The sequence below is a fragment of the Bombina bombina genome, chromosome 9 (assembly GCF_027579735.1).
Source record: "Bombina bombina isolate aBomBom1 chromosome 9, aBomBom1.pri, whole genome shotgun sequence".
Lineage (NCBI taxonomy): Eukaryota > Metazoa > Chordata > Amphibia > Anura > Bombinatoridae > Bombina > Bombina bombina.
In genome coordinates, this window is record NC_069507.1 from 208,626,467 (window position 1) to 208,640,108 (window position 13,642).

Below are 13,642 nucleotides of genomic sequence, written 5' to 3' on the forward strand. Positions count from 1 at the left end.
CGATCGTATGCACGATCGCGTAGTTTCAATTTGTCTACATCGGAACAGGTGTTCCGATGTAGGCACTTTAACCCTGTCACGAAAGGGTTAATATATAGCTGATTCACACTATTTAATAATGTTCAGACTATATTATATATTAATAGTTAATTGCTCAGCTGTCCAAGCATCTGACTTGGCTTTACATATATGAAAACCGTTATCAGTCCCTGAATATACTGGAAAACTAGTATGAAAGAATAAAACAGAAAAACTTGCTATTGGATATTGGTCTCCCCCTTTGCAGCTTGCAGATCCCCTGAAAAATGATTTTTTTTTTTCTATTTTGATGATTTATATCACCCAAAACATTTATTGAGGACATTCAGCTTCCAAATCTGCAAATGTAATTAAATAGCTCTAAAAGAATCTGTTACGTTGAGCTTATATATTTTTTTCTTCATGCAAAGCATTTCTGGGTAGTTTTAGTTTTTATATTCAAAATTATGCTAATATATCTGCTATCCTTAAATAAAATATAGAATGAGCAGATATATAAATTATATTAACCCCACTAAATAATATCAGCACATTACTTTGTGTACCTGTGTAAAAATGATGTAAGTGATAAATCATTGTCTGTGCCAAAAGTAATTTTTCATTACAGTAGAGAAGAAACAGGAACATGTACTGACTTACGTATTAAAGGGCCACTTAACCCAAAATCTTTCTTTCATGATTCAGATAGAGAATAGAAATTTAAACAACATTACTATTTACTTCCATTATTTATTTTGCGTCATTTTTTAAATATCCTTAGTTGAAGAAAAAGCAATGCACATGGTGAGCCAAAAAGCTGTAATAGTGTTTCGTCTATCCACAACACATTCTCCCAAAAGGATTTTGGCTTCCTCAGGCACGTTTTGGCAAACTGCAATCTGGCTTGTTTTTGTTTCTGTGTCAGCAGTGGGGTCCTCCTACCATAGCGTCCCTTTTCATTCAGATGGAGACGTATAGTGCAAGCTGACACATTTGTACCCTGTGCCTGAAGGTCAGCTTGAATTTGTCTGGAAGTTAATCAAGGTTCTTTATCCACCATTCAATCAATCCTTTTTTGCAATCTTTGATCAGTGGACACATGAACATTAAGATCTCTGGAGATGGACTTGTAACCTTGAGATTGTCCATGCTTTTCCACAAATCCTTAGACAATTTTTTGCTGCTCTTTCTCTTCTCCATGCTCAGCGTGGCGCACAGAGATACACAACAGAAAGGTTGAGTACATTTTTCACCATTTTAACTGGCTGCTGGTGTGATTTCTATATTGTCAACACCTGTTAATTGATACAGGTGAGTTTAGTTACAAATTACAGAAGCATCAAAAACTTGGAATGCAATTACTTCTTACAATTTTGAGAAGGTGCCAATAATCTTGTCCAGTCCATTTTTGGAGTTTTGCTTGGAATATGTCAGATTTGGCTTTTTTTCTCCACTTTTCTGGGTGTCATACCAATACAAACAAAAGAATGCCTAAACATTTGTAATTGCAACCATTTTTTATTTATAAAAATATAATATATATATATATATATATATATATATATATATATGTATATATATATAAATGTTATATGAACTATAATTATATACATAGTGTCGGATGGCCCTGCACTACAGAAAAAAATAAAATAAAAGAAGAGGGAGGGATAGGGAGCTACACTACAGAAAAAAGGTATGAATTGGGGTGGTGGTGGGCGCTAGACAAAGATAAAAAAAAAAAACTTAACTGCATACTGGCAGACTGTCTTCCAGTAACTAAGATGGTGGTAACCAGTGGGGGGGTGAGAGAAGGAAGATAGCTGTTTGGGAGGTGTCAGGTGGTAGGATCATCTTTACACTTATGCTAAAATTATCATTACAAGCTACCTGATTAACCCCTTCACTGCCAGGAATAATAGAAGTGTGGTGCGCAGCTGCAATTAGTGACATTCTCATTACCAAAACATAATGGCAAAGCCATGTATGTCTGCTATTTCTGAAAAAAGGGGATCCCAGAGAAGCTTTTACAATAATTTCTACTATGATTGCAAAAGCAGTATGTAAATAATTTCAGTGAGAAACCCAAAGTTAATGATTATTTTTTTTTATATGATCGCATTTGGTGGTAAAATGGTGGCATGACATATACCAAAATGGACCTAGATCAATACCTTGGGTTGTCTACTTAAAAATATATATAGTTTTGACAGATAAATAAAAAAAACAAGGCTCTGTTTCAATGGAGTGATAGCAAAAATGCTAAAGATTCTCCAGTATTTTGGGCAAGTTCTTCTCTGAAAGTCCTGGTAGCGAAGGTGTTAATCATTATACCATAAATCGTGATTGCACTCACATATTCTAATTTACTTTTAACGTGTAATATGAGCGCAATTTAATTTGCTCTTGTGGGCAAATGATAGCGCTTCACTTGTAATCTGGTCCTATATGAGGAGGAGGTACAGAGATGTGTCTGCCTACTGAGGCCAGGATATCAGGACAACGGGGGCTTATACATTCATAAGTAATGAGGAGCTAAACTTTATTAGACTATATTAACAATAACATAAATCAATAACTGAATAAAATAATTTTTTTTACCACGAGAATACAGTATAAAAATTATTTGTATTTTAATTATTACTTGCAGTAGAAAAATACACAATTAAAAAGACAACAGAAAGCCACAAAAAATATCATTATTTGCAGAAACTAATTTCTGGCTGAGAAAATAACAAAACAAAATATTGCACAAGTGCAATTTGGAATTACTAACTAAAAAATATTAAATGTGCACTACTAAACTGTTATACAAGAACAGCTAACTGGACAGGAAGAAAGCTGTGGGCAGCGCTTGGTGGCCATTTTCAGTTGTAAACAATGATTATTTAAACGTTTCATGCACTTCTTACAAGCTTATACACTGTCAGACAAAATGTGCAAAAATTGTACCTTTAGGGGTACAACAGCTTGTCACTGGGGCAGTACCCTCAAAGGTACACCTGCTGTACCCAGGGCCACCACTATTAATTTTGGGGCCCCTGACTTAACCATTGATCAGGGCCCTCTAGCTGTGAAAAACTGTTAAAATGCAATATGAAAAGAGGTGGGCTTCAAGGTCTAAGAAATTAGCATATGAACCTCCTAGGTTAAGCTTTCAACTAAGAATACCAAGAGAACAAAGCAAAATTGGTGATAAAAGTAAATTGGAAAATTGTTTAAAATGACATGCCCTATCTGAATCATGAAAGTTTATTTTGGCTTAGACTGTCCCTTTAACTGTAGCAATTCCAAAGACTACTACAGAACCTCCTGAAATAGCCAGGCTAAACAGCCAGCTCCAAAAAGAACTACTCAATTTTTTTTTGTATCACTCTGTACTAGACTCTAAAAACACCCCATTTAATTTAGGGTGACATGCCACATAAAACATAAATATATACAAAACATATAGAAAGCAACGTAAAAATAAAATATAACTCTAACGAAAAGAAGGGAGATTCGGGAGAGGGATAAACGATAAAACTCACAACCATACATTTAATTGTCAAGCTATGCAAAATATATGCAAATGAGTCTATTTCCCTAGTACACACTTTCGTGATAAACCTGCTACCAATAGATGGAGCTGTGTTACACATGTCAAGGAACTTTCAACCAACAGATGGCGCTATGGCATGTCACACAATGTCCAAGTATGTGACTGGGGAACGGTTACAATTTTATTTTATTTTTTTAAAAACTGGTTCTTAAACAGATCTTGTTTACTTTATAGAGTTTAAAACATTTTTTTTCTTTGTACTTTTAGTTAATACATTTGCTTTATGTTTAAGAGTTAACATATTGATGCTCTAAATATAAACATTAAAATGTTTAGTGCCTGTTTGCTATTTAGAACCAGCAACACAGTATCATTGGATATATGGGTATTAAAGGGACAGTCTAGTCAAAATTAAACTTTCATGATTCAGATAGGGCATGAAAATTTAAACAACTTTCCAATTGATTTTTATCACTAAATATGCTTTGTTCCCTTGGTGGTATTTTTGAAAATCTAAACCTAGGTAGGCTCAAACTGATTTCTAAACCATTGAAAACCGCCTCTTAGCTCAGAGCATTTTGAAAGTTTTTCACAGTTAGACAGTACTAGTTCATGTGTGTCATATAGATAACAATATGCTCACTCCCATGTAGTTATTTAGGAGTCTGCACTGATTGGCTAAACTGCATGCCTGTCAAAAGCACTGAGATAAGGGGGCAGTCTACAGAGGCTTAGATAAAAGGTAATCACAGAGATATAAAGTATATTAATATAACTGTGTTGCTTATGCAAAACTGGGGAATGGGTAATAAAGGGATTATCCATCTTTTTAAACAATAAGAATTCTGGTGTAGACTGTCCCTTTAAGTATTTTTTTTTTGCTTTGCCCACTTCTTGCATATTACTAACAACAATTGAACATAATTATTTTGCTGTACAACATGTATGTTGCATTCATTTTGGGTGACTGCCAGTTATGTGAATATTAATAATTGAGCTGTACAAATGATATGGACTTGCAGGGTTTAGCAGCCTTGAAGCACCCACCCCCCTCAACCTTTTAGTCACACAAGTGATTGTACCTTTTGGGGGGGATTAAATGGTACAGACATGGATCCTTTGACAGTTGGAAACATATTTGTACCTTATTTACCGCTAAATGGTACATATTAGTTCCTTAAGGTGTAATTATGATCCATTGAGGGTACAACCACAGCAGTTGTACCCTAAGTGTTCACAAACGGACCCCAACCGTACCCATTTTTCTGACAGTGTAGATATGGAAACCATTGCAAGATGCTTGTCTGGTATGTAACAATAAGTAATAAAGAATACGCTTTTATGGCCCCATCTACAAAAGGTAGAGCGGACAAGCTTCTTAACTCAAGATGGTGTCCGTTCACCTCCGCAACATACAGGCAGCATGTATTTCCCGCCCCATGTCTCGCACAACCAATTGCGTGAGAGAAATTGTCAATCACTGAGAGTGAGCAAGCTCTCAGTGATTTACCCTCACCACCTCAGAGGTGGTGTAGAGTCTAATCACCACTGTTTCTTACATTTCCGGAAGAGGCTTGCATATGCGAACCTGTCCCTCAAGGGCTCCAGAGCAGCTTTCACTGCTCAGTAAATAGAGTCCTTGGTCAAGACTGTCCCTTTACATTTAAATAAATTATTTTTAAAAATGCACCTTAAACTATCCTATTAAATTCTGTATTTCTAAGAAGATATCTTCTTTTATGGTTTGACTTGATTGTGTTTTCAATGCTGGGTTTTTTTTTGTTTTGTTTTTTAAAAAAGAAGTACGTTTACTATTCTCTTTTCACAATATTTAGTTTGATGATCCTCTGAACATCATATTATTTTGAATCCCACAATGACAAATAATAATTTAGCATTGATGGCATTGAAAGATAAAACTGAAGCAAAATATGTTTTGAAATATGTCACACACAATTGTTATCATAATTAATAATATATAATGTATCAAGTAAGCCTAACTAGGTATTCAGAAAAGGATATCAGGAGAACAAAGCAAATTAGATAATAAAAGTAAAATTGAACTTCTTGTTTTAATTATTTGCACTATATGAATCATAAATGAAAATCTTTGGGTTTCAAATTCCTTCAAAGGGCCAGTAAACGTACCAAATAATGTTATATAATGTTGCACATAGTGCAGAATTATATAACATTAGCTTAGTGATAGCTTTATAAAACAAAGGACTGCATAGATATTTACCTAAGAAAATGACTTTTACAGAACGCCGCTCTTTTTTCAAAAATGCTTCTAATAAAAGCTATATTGGTTTCAAAAGTGTATTTAAGTATGCTCTGTGCACCAGCATTTTAAACTCAGCACTTACTCAGAGAGCCTAAAGTTCTTGTATGGTAAACACTCAATTTGTTAGTTGCTGACATGATACAAGCCCCACTGGTACTCTAAGAAGCTAAAGTATTTAAAATGCTGGTGCACTGAGATAATTTCTCAATTCTTCATGTATAGAGAAATATGTAAACACTAAAACAGTGATAAGTTTTACTAGAAGCATTTCTGTCAATGCATGTATATTGCAAATGTGTTTCTATTCTATTTAAGTGCTATTTATTTCAAACTATGTACTTGTCACTGGCTCTAAGAACATACAAATACCATAATCTAGTGATAGTAGTTTCCATATGCTAAGTTTTATTTGAAGAGGTGAAAGCTCATGATATTTTTTCAAGTTACATCATCTTTTCTGTTTACACACATACTGTGATTTTATAATACATTATAAAGAAGGGAACAGTAAATTTACCAGCAGTACCAACAAATAAACACATTTCCAATTATATTTCTTGTGTGCCTTCATTCTTCATTAACTCAATTTAAAAATCTATGGAAAATTAATTTCTTCTGTGTTTCTTCATTGTAGTTTTAGATAACCATATTACCTTCATCATTCAGCGATTGCAAGGGAATTGAGCCGATCTCTGTTTTGCATTTCTGCAATCTATTCCTTATGATTATAGGTCTAATGTTCCGTATATATTGACAAAGTAAAGACATTTTGCAGTTAACAATGGTAATTCTAAACAACGTTTGATACACAAAGGAAATGGATAATTAAGGAAACCTTTAGACGTACAATATTTGATACACTTTGATTCACAAAGAAAGCAGCTTCCATCAAACAACATTATTGTCTTCAGCATTAATATCATTTTGTATAACACTAGTTTTGTTGCTGAGGCTCAAACAACAAATTAAAGGGACAGACTACTCCAGAATTTGTATTGTTTAAAAAAGATAGATAATCACTTTATTACCCATTCCCCAGTTTTGAATAGCCATCATGGTTATATTAATATATTTTTTACCTATGTGATTACCTTGTATTTAAGCTTCAGCAGACTGCCCCCTTATTTCAGTTCTTTTGACAGACTTGCATTTTCACCAATCAGTGTCCTCTCATAAGCAACTCCATGGGCGTGAGCCTAATGTTATCTACATGGCACACATGAACCAATGCCCTCTAGCTGTGAAAACTGTAAAATGCATTCAGATAAGAGGTGCCATTCAAGGGCTTAGAAATTAGCATATGAGCCGACCTAGGTTTAGCTTTCAAATAAGAATACCAAGAGAACAAAGCAAATCTGATAGGGCATGTATTTTAAACAACTTTCCAATTGACTTTTATTTTCTAGTCAGCTTTTTACAGCTATACTACATCACTTTCAAGTGTTTAGACATTTGGGTATTATGGCCCTTTAAGTGGGCCCTTTAAATTGCTTTTTTAGCTCTACCTTATATTTTGTGTATGTTAAACTTTTATATAATACAATTATAGTAATGAATACAATATAAAATATTACACAGCTAAATATATATTCATACAAAACTTGTTGAAACCCTCTGCTCTTATTGTAGACAGAGACATCAGGGGGTCGATCCGATAAAAATCGTCGCCCGCAAAAGCCGGCGACGCCAATAATTGCGCGGATTTGGTATCCTATATACGGCGTAAGCTAGAAGTTACGCGCGTAGATTTCTGGCGTCGCCCGTAGTTTTTTGGCCCATAGACTGACATACAAAACACGCGCAATTTGCTATCCTATATACGGCGTAAGGACTTACGCGCGCAGATTTTTCAAAATCTACGCCATTCTCAGCTCGCCACAAATTGAAGGCGCAGGTACCCTTGCACTGACTTAGAAACCAACGTAACTCTCAGAAGGCCTAACAAATGCATGCCTAACAATATACATAGCAGCAGCTTGTTCACAAATAGTTAACCTCTTAAAAGCATTTATTATTCCTGCCCCTGCAAGTGTGTCAAACCAATCACAAACAGCACAACCTCTCACCTGCAGCCTTAAAACACCTGCAAATGCACACCCTCATTAGCCACCATGTTTCCCTTGCAGTATATAGCATTTAGAGTGAGACAGCGTCGTGGGGCACAAGGGGTGCTGGAACCCCTACAAGCCCCTGTTTTGGATGGTATCCCTGCTGCTGAGGTCCCTGGTCATGGTGCTGTAGCTGTCCCTGCTCCAGCTGCTGCTGCTGCCCTCCCTGCTCCTCCTGCTGTTGTCCCTGTTCCTGGTGCTCCCCATGCTGCTGTTGCTGCAGCTGCCCATAGGCCAGCAGGGCCTATAAGACGAAGGCATCAGCAGAGGGGAAGAGCACCAAGGGTACACAGGGTTAGGGTCACCCTGTTTGGGATGACAGAAGTGGAGGTCAGGGAAAAATATCGCTTGACATCTGCAAGCCTCATTAACCTATATGAGGTGTTGAAGGATGAAATTGACCCTCAAGCGTATAGGAACCGAGCTCTGACTGGTATGCAGAAGCTGTTGTGTGTTGTACACTTCCTGGCAACTGGCTCATACCAGTCAACAGAGGGGCTTGTGTCTGGCCTAGCGCAGTCTACCTTCTCCAGGATTCTAGGGGAGGTTCTGACTGCTCTAGATAACCAGACACAACGATACATTCATTTCCCCCATACCCCCCAGGAATGGAACCGTCTTAAACAAGGCTTCTATCGACTGGGGGGTATTCCTAATGTCATGGGGGCAATTGATTGCACACATGTGCGTATTGTGGCCCCACATGAGGAGACAATCCTCTATATTAACAGGAAAGGGTTTCACCCATTGAATTGCCAGATGGTCTGCGATACCAATCTGAAATTCTTACATGTGTATGCAGGCTTCCCAGGGAGTGCACATGATTCCTACATCCTGCGCCAGACCTCTTTATTCAATATGTTTGAAAATGGAACACTTTCGGGAGGATGGCTGCTTGGTGAGTACCTTCATTCTGTCTGTATATTTCTAATAAAGGGACACTAAACACATATTGTCATCTCATGTGTCAGATAGAGAATACAATGTTAAACAGCATTACAATTCACTTCTCTTATATCATTTTATTCATTCTTTAAATATATATTTTTTTTAAATTTCTAATTCACATATATGAGCCAATCATATGAGGCTTCTATGTGCAGCCACCAATCAGCAGCTATTGAGCATATCTAATATGCTTGTCATCAAGAGTTATCTATAGAATGGAGAAAATGATCTAATCAAAGTTAATTATCAAGCTGCTAACAATTGCAGGTTCTTATTAAATGGACAGTCTAGTATAAATTGCTCTTCCATTATTCAGATAGGCCTTTTAATTTTAATTAACTATCCTGATTACTTCCATTAATGTTTGGATTAAATCTATCTTTTATATGTGATTCATGTTGTGTCCCTTTAAAGCACATGATGTACCTGTAGTAATCCAAACACATATGTTACATGACAGGTGACGCAGGGTACGGCTGCAGACCATGGCTATTAACCCCCTTGGTGCACCCCATTACAGAGCCACAACTCAGGTACCAGGAGGTACACATAAGAACAAGGAATGTCATTGAAAGGAGCTTTGGCCTATTAAAAACCAGGTTCAGGTGTCTGGATGTTACAGGCGGAGCACTACAGTATAACCCCAACAAAGTGTGTTCCATTGTCAATGCTTGCTGTAGTCTACACAACATTGCTGTGGACACACGTTTGTTGGGGGACATTGACCCAGAGCAGCAGCAGCAGCTGGTTCCTGTACTTGAGGATGTGGACAGGGGGACACTGAGGGGGAATGAAGTGAGGGATTATGTCATCCGGGAATACTTCACCTGTAAGTTACTTATTCATAATTACAGTAAACCGTAACATTCACATGTATTATGATGTTTGACAGTACCTCACCAACCATTGCATGTGTATATATCATGTCTTGCAGAATGTAAAAGTTTGGATTTCCACTGCATGTAAGTGAAACTACTACATCCCAACCCCCTTCCCTTAAAGGGACACTATACCCAAACATATTGTTTCATGATTAAGGATAGAGAAGATAATTTTTAAAAACCTTATAATTGAAATCAATTACCTATTTTCATTATTTATTTATATATACTTTAATGAAGACATAGAAATGCACACAGTGAAGAAATTGCAGGAGGCATCTATATACAGCTACTAATCATCAGCTACCAAGCATATCTTGATATTGTTTTCAGAAAAGAATATCAATAGAATGAAGCTACAGAAATAATAGAATGAAATCATAGTTTCTTTTTGAAATTATCTTCTCCTTCAAAATCATGAAGTAAAAATATTTGCTTTAATGTCCCTTTAACAACCCTAATTACTGTATATTTATAATTTGTTTAATTCATGTTTAGTTCACTATCATTAAGAATGAGGATAATGGATATTTATACCTTATGTTCACACCTTCTTTAAATATATTATTAGTTATATATACCAACGTGTCAATTTATATTGGATGTGAGAAACCTTGATGTACATCTTAGAAGTTAATATTACTATATGTACCGTTGAGACACAACCATGTCATGTTGTTTATTGAGCATGAATATGTCATAAACATTATAATAATACCTTTTTGGTCCATTTCAACACAGGTATTATTATATGTTTTACCAATATTACTGTACTAAAACACAACTCACATGGATGTGGATGACAATTAGATAGTAAATAACAGAGGACAAGATTTTCAATGAAATTGAATAATATTTTTTTTTTAGGCCTCTTAGATGAGGGGCCTGGTGTGGGTCTTCTGCCTCTCCTGGGTTGTGTGGATACAGTAGGAGTGCTGGTCACAGAGGATATACTTGATGCCATGTCCTGCTGTTGGGTGAAATGCTCCACCAAAGCCCCCAACAGTTGATTCTGTTCCCTCCATCTTTGGTCACTTTGGATTTGCATGTCCAATATTACACGTAGCATTTGGTTCTGATTTTGGACCATAGCTGATAGCGATGCTGCCATGTCCCTTTGCAGCTCATTCGACCTCTGTTGCAAACGGTGTTGGGTTCTATGGAACCTGTGTTGTTCCCTCTGCATATTCTGACACGTTTCCGTTAGAGTCTCACAGGTCAAAGTTTGCCTCCTCTGTAGTGAGATATATTCATCACCCATGGCAGAACTCAATTGATCCATGGGCTCTTCTTCAGCAGGGACAATAGGCACTCTTTCAATGACGTGTTCCTCAGCTGGAGGTGCCGGAACAACAACCTCAGTTGGAGGTGCCAGAACAACAACCTCAGTTGGAGGTGCCGGAACAATAACTTCAGTTGGAGGTGCCAGAACAACAACCTCAGTTGGAGGTGCCGGAACAATAACCTCAGTTGGAGGTGCCGGAACAATAACCTCAGTTGGAGGTGCCGGAACAATAACCTCAGTTGGAGGTGCCGGAACAAAAACAGCAGCTGGACGTGCAGGAAGAGATATCTCAGCTGGAGGTGCAGCCACAGGGATATGAGCTGGAGGTGCAGGGCGATGGATTACAGTTGGTGGAGCCCTTCCAACTGAAGATGATGGTCCAGATGTCGGGATGGACCGATAGTCCCAATGGCCGCTGGTGTGCATCCACTCAGCCTGCTGGTATACTCCTGTAGTGCCCTGATATTCTTGGCGGGGGGAAAAATACATCTACCCTTTGGGGCTGGTGGGGCTCCCCCTCCAAGCCATAGGAATATTCCTCCTGCCAGGGGTCCTGCCAGGTATCCTCCTCTAATGCAGGTGGCATGATATGTGGATTTTCGATTGACGCAGTCCAAGACATCTCATGCCTGGCATACTCCTGCTGTCTTATCTGTACCGGTGGTTGTGGTGGACATATATTTAGAACCGGTGTTGGGGGATTCATGGGCGTAGGCACCCTGGTGACTGGAGGTTCTGTGAAGGAGTCAAATGATGAGAGTGATTAGTACAGTCACATATCTATCCATGTGGGCATACAATTTACATGCTAGGGCCTATCCACATTCTCATGTCAAACTCTATAACATGCTTGTGCACATTGAGATTTGTGATATGAGGGTTTGTAATATGCTAATTATACATGTATGTGTTTCATACAATAGTTCTGTGTACATGTCAGTGATGGAGAAAATGTGTTCTTTAAGTGACACTATGGTTGTGATGACTATGGTGTCCATTTACTGAAAGGTCTACATGTGGCTTGTGGCCTGTGTTACTCTGAGACATGTTAGTATTTCACTATTCTACCTCATATCATGATTTTCAATGTGTTAAGTAGCATTAAATGGACATGCAAAACATATTTATTATTTCATGATTCAGCTAGACAAGCATGGAATTCTCTAAAAATTGTAATTTACTTCCAGTAGCTAATATGCTTCATTATCTTGATATTCTTAGCTGATATGCATTTCTTGATAGGCTCAGAAGCTGCTGATTGGTGGCTGTACATCAATGCCTCGTGTGATTGCCTCACCCATGTGCATTGATATTTCATAAACTAAGATTTTCAAAATAATAATTAAATATAGATAATGGAAGTAAATTTGGATGTTGTTTAAAACTATATTCTCTATCTGAATAATGAAAAAAATTCTTTGTGTTTCATGTCCCTTTAATGTTAAATATCATTGTATATTTAGTTGTTAGTAATCAAAATACCATGATCCTCATTGTGTACATGAATGTGTGACAATATAGGATGTTATAACTCAAATACATATTATACTAGTGTGTGGGATGTTACTCACCAGCATGCTGTGCTGATGTTGCAGTCCCTGAGTCACGAGCCCCTGGAAGTCCACGGACTGCTGTGAGGCTCAGGGACCTACGAATGAGCTGCTGCCACTCATTGTATTCGGCCTCATAGTGAGGCCCACCTCCTGTTGCCCTCTGGGAGATTGCTTCCTGGCCCATCCTCTCCTTGACTCTCCTCTTGCAATCATTCCATCTCTTCTTAAGCCCGTCAACATTCCTCCTCTGTTGGGACACTCCATTGACGGCCTCCACCACCTTCTGCCAAGCATCTTTACGCCTCCGGGCAACTCCTTTGCCCTTCTCTTGTCCAAAGAGGGCATTATGGTTCTCCAGGACAGCCTGGACGAGAGCGAGGTTTTCGGCAAAACTGAAATTGGGACACTTCATACGCTCCTCGTCCTGGGCTGCCTGGCTCCCTCCCTGGGATGTCCCTGGTGTGGGTTCCTCCCTATCCTCTCCCTCCTCCCCCCTTCTATCCCCATGTGCACCCTCTATCCCTCTTCTCAGTGTGCCTGGCCTTTGGGCAACCCCACTCCCATCCTCCCTTCTGGCTCTCCCTCTCCCCACTCCGCTCACTCCCTGACGGGGACCCTGCTGCTCCTCCTGTACATAATCCTCTCCCTGCGACTCCCCTTCCCTCCTCCCCCCAGCCCTATCTCTCCCTGACATCCTCACACTACACACACTCACACTCACTCCCACTTCAATCACACACAATCACAACCAGACACTCAGCCTTTCAAACTGTAAAAGATAAATAAAGAGTGTTGGGTGTTATAAAAAAAAGTGTTGTGTATTTTGTATATGTGTGTATGCAAAATGTGTGCAATATGAAAAAAAGTGTAAGTAAATGTACTGGCTTAACAATCCAACCAACAATCCGACCTAACTAACTTGATGATGCTCCTTTCTCACTACTCTTACCACTAATCTCTATACTCGCTGTAGTGTGCTGTAGCTCCAAGAACCAACCAAACACACTAAAGAAATTGCGGCTGCGCA